The sequence below is a fragment of the Cupressus sempervirens genome, chromosome 6, assembly GCF_028749045.1.
Source record: "Cupressus sempervirens isolate cs-2001-9-10 chromosome 6, ASM2874904v1, whole genome shotgun sequence".
Classification (NCBI taxonomy): Eukaryota; Viridiplantae; Streptophyta; class Pinopsida; order Cupressales; family Cupressaceae; genus Cupressus; species Cupressus sempervirens.
The window spans coordinates 703,030,747-703,035,249 of record NC_143123.1 but is presented as its reverse complement, the minus strand read 5'-3'; the positions used below and the strand labels follow the sequence as shown (position 1 = coordinate 703,035,249).

The 4,503-nt window shown below is 37.1% G+C and overlaps 1 pseudogene across 1 annotated transcript; it reads right to left on the bottom strand.

The window, feature by feature from the left end:
* Positions 1-398: 398 nt before the first annotated feature.
* LOC149554217 (G-type lectin S-receptor-like serine/threonine-protein kinase At2g19130 pseudogene) lies at positions 399-3,248 on the bottom strand (annotated as a pseudogene). The gene has a single exon (XR_016353230.1). The product of XR_016353230.1 is annotated as a G-type lectin S-receptor-like serine/threonine-protein kinase At2g19130 pseudogene (transcript).
* Positions 3,249-4,503: the final 1,255 nt, after the last annotated feature.

The following is a 4,503-nucleotide window of genomic DNA, read 5'->3' as shown; positions in this document are numbered from 1 at the left end:
TGACGTTGTTACTACCATTTTTAATTGTTTAGATTAAAAGCATCAATACTAATATTCTAACAAAATTTATTGAATTACTAAACAAAATGTTGAAATCCACAATATTTATGAACATAGTTCATTATAATGAAAAAAATAGCAATAAATATAAATGAATTAATACTATAATATTAAATTTCAGCTCTATCCAAAAAAAATGTTCCTATAATGAAAATAAATAAAAATAAATTAATACTAAAATATTAAATTTCATTTCTATCCTGCTTAAATTAAAAATAAAATTGATATTACTCAAAATCAATCTTCCTATACTACTATTATTATTAAATAGTAGATCTCTAAATATATTAACATGGTATGGAGAGACTAATGTATGGAAGTCCGTAGACATCGTAAGATAACAATTTAACAATACCAAATAGTATTAATATTCAAATCTTACAATAATATTTAGTACCCATACAAACCTAAATACACAGACGACAACTTACGGATTTCTAGTAAACACTTCTCATCTACTAATCAAGATACCTTATTGACATATGTATATGGCTGCAAAGTTCAGCAATTGGATAGCCTCACCTGGTTGAATTTCACTAGACTGAATGATCATTGACGAGTGCTTGCAGTGATCTCTCATATGCTTCCATGTCACCCTCTGATTTCCCTTCTAATATCCTCACAACCTGCCCCATGCTCGGCCTCCCATTCTCATCCCTTTGAATGCACAGAATGCTCGCCATAGCTGCTCTCCTCACCTCTTCAACATCCGCCATCTCTGCAATTCTGTCATCCACAATACCAATCACGTTTCCCTTGTTAATTTGCGTCGCTGCCCAAGTCGGGAAGTAGTACTGAGATTCCTGCACATTCATGTCACTATTTCGTCTGCCTGAAATGATCTCCAGCAGTGTCATACCGTAGCTGTATACATCCACCTTCACCGTTATTGGCAACCCAAACAGCCACTCTGGAGCCAAATACCCTCTCGTTCCTCTTGTTGTTGTCAAAACTCTGCTGAAATCTCTGCCAACAAGCTTTGCCAGTCCAAAATCAGCCACTTTTGGAGAGAAATCTGCATCTAGAAGAATATTTTCAGGCTTGACATCACAGTGAATGATGCGATCTCTGCATTCTTCATGGAGATAAAGTAACCCTCTTGCGGTTCCCAAAGCGATTCCAAATCTAGTTTTCCAGTCTAAAACCTTGTTTTCTTCATTGGGTTTGTGGGACAAGAAAGAATTGAGAGACCCATTTGGCATGTACTCATAAACAAGCATTCTATGAGATCCCTCTACGCAGAATCCCCTGAGTCTCACCAAATTCACATGATGTATGTTCCCAATTGTGCTTATTTCCGCACGGAACTGCTTCTCTGCTTGTGCCGAACCCTCCAATCTTTTCACCCCCACAAGAGTATTGTCTGGCAGAGTCGCTTTGTAAACAGAGCCAAATGCTCCCTTTCCCAACTTATGGCTGAAATTGTTGCTTGCAGTTTTGAGCTCCCTGTACGTGAATGTTGTGAGGGAATTTGATGTGTCGTACTCCTGGACTTTCCGGAGCAATCTCCTGCGGTTTCGAATAAACCATGCAGCAATCAACAGACCGCTCAAAAATGCAACGCCCAGAGGAATTGCAAGGTACAGTGCAACTACTCTGCTTCTGCTTCTTCTTCCTCCTCCTCGGGCTGAAAACTGTGACACGTCAGAAGCAGCCAATCGGATGAAGAAAGGTTGGCCGCCAGATGAAGTAGTCTGCATGCCCAACAGATCGTCGAACCATAATTTACAAGTAGGACCAGTGAAAGAAAAGGCTGTGCAGGAGCAATTGTTGAGACAAGCAGTTTTGCATGCTTGTGGACTCGATTCCCGAGCATATTCAACAGCTTCTGCCTCGGACAATGACTTATCATTGACCTGGAGAAAACCCTCTGTGGCGGTATTCTCACTGCCATTACTGTTGATGGAGGAGCAGTTTAATGGACTACTCCGGACACAACCGCTTGACCACCACTCCTGAGAATTCCAGATTGTAGCGTTTCTTGGCTTGAAACCATCCATACATCTGCATGACTGGATGTTCTGTTGCTTGGAACAAACTCCATAAGCTCCGCACAGACCATACACGTTGCAATCTAAGATGGGCGAATAGTAAACCAGGCTCCATTTGTCGTTGATCCAAAAGTAGACCGTTAGCTCGCCCCTTGTGTTGAGAACATTTCTCACCATGGTCGTCGCTTTAACTTTGGGCGTGAGATCATATGCGTAGTAGAGTCTTGTAGGGGAAAACTCTACCAGTTCCTGCTCAAATGACTGATCAGATACTGCCTGCGGCATGGTGGAGTAATATTTGCCAGTCCAGTCTCCCGAGGAGTAATATGAAACGCCATTTTTGTAGTGCAGCATAAAGTCCTTCTTTCCTGGAGATGGATTCATTTGTAGAAAGAAAGGCCCGGGGGCTGGATCTGCTGAACTCTTCCAAGAGTTCACTTTCATGCCTTTCCAGAGCTTCATGGTAGGCATGAAATGATCTGTCGGATATGAGAAACTCTCCCACACAGTCTGAGAAGTGTTTTGGGGATCTAAAAGAACACAATTACCAGAGTCCAGTATGGTAGCCATGGATGCCTTTGTTTGCTGAGTATCATTACTTGACCAAATGACTTTTTCTTGCAGGTCGGAGACTGTGAGATAACCAGATGCAGACAGAGAGAAGACGCCAGGCGTGTTTTCAATGGGAGTTTCTCTGTTAGCCACCCAAATGATGGTCTTCTCAGCCACCTGAGCATACCAGATTCCAACATACCAGTTGGTGGTTCCATTGGGATTGAAAAATCCCAATTCAAAAGTACCATTTTTAGAAATGATGGTCTGGTTTCCTCTCAGAGAAGCCCCCAGAGAGATGCTGTCTCCGCCTGCAACTAATAAAGCACAGTTGCGATGGAGAACAAGCATAACAAGAACTAGAATCAATCGTTTCAAACACTTCAATGCCAAGTGATCCATTCCTCTTTCGGCTTTCACTCCTCTCAATTACAGAATCGAGAAGAGGAAGAAATAGAAGATCTGGTAGAAGATAAATAAATAAATTACCTACTATCCAGTATTATCAGCATGGACCAAATTGCTGACCAAGACTGCACAGACCATTTCTACAAGCTTCTACTTTTATTGTTTCACCAATCCTTCGTAGTTGCTGCTGCAACTGTTGTCTACAATAAAGAGTGAATTTATTACGTAGCAACTAGTGTCTACAATAAAAGAGTGAATTTATTATGTACTATTCTATAAATTAATGAAATGGGCCCGTGATCTTTGAGCCCAATTTGAGTTGTCAATGATAAGATCTGATGCCTAAAGATGTGATCGGATATGATATAGACGGCCAGCAGTGCGGAGTTGTTCGGGTGGAAATATCATCCGTTGTTCGAATAAAATGTATTATTTGTCCGCACGTCTCCTCCGAATGCTACGTTACATTTAACAACTACGCGCACTATGTGGGGAAAGTTGACGGATTTGTCTTCAACCTTGGTTGAAATTTGACTTCAATCTCGAATATAAAAACAATTGTAAAAGGAACTCAATATTTTGCTTTTATTAAAGAGATATTATTTACGTAAGGATCACGCAAATTAGAAAATAATAGAATTCGTTTTATTTGTAAATGTTAAAATATCCAAAGTTTGAATGAACGGAAGCATATTATAGTTTACAGTTAATTTCTTTACTCTACGGGTTATTTATAGTTTTTTTAAGTATTACTGTTGTAAGATCTATTATGTGTGCAAAGTATCATTCGATATCTGTTTAAAGATGTTCTAATAAATATTTAGTACAACCACTTCAAAAAGCTAGTAGTCGTGAGGGCTAACTTAGTCAATGCTTATGCACAAATGTCTTAATAGTTGTTAAAATTTTGTCAGTGCTCATGCACAAATGCCCCATTAGTCATTCAAAAATACTCACTATTGAAATACAAGTGGATGACTACTGATACATGATATAATTTTTTAATGGACCTTTAGTCATTATTCTTTTGGTTTATTCAAAATAAATAATTAGATGGTTAAAAGAACAAAAGAGTAATTATTGAAACTTAGACAATATCACGTACTCTCACTTATATGTTTACATTTGTAGATAAAATCAATAATAGATATTATTTATTAAAATTATAAAAACAATGAAATGTGGTTTTTGAAATAGAAATAAATATTATATATGAGTATTCAATATATAATCATAACTATAACAAATAAATTTATTTTAAAGTAAATGCAGATAATGATAAAACAAATTATAAATATTTAAAAGTTTTTCAATTATTTTTTTTTTTTTTCAAAATTAATAGTATGAAAGATTTTAATGATAATTTGAACTTCATAAAATGAAATGATTTCTTATGTTTTATATTAATGTAAAATGATGTTTTTAATGAATTTTTAGTTGTTTTATCTTACCAAAGATTTGATAAACCAATCTTAAATGGAACCAATACACA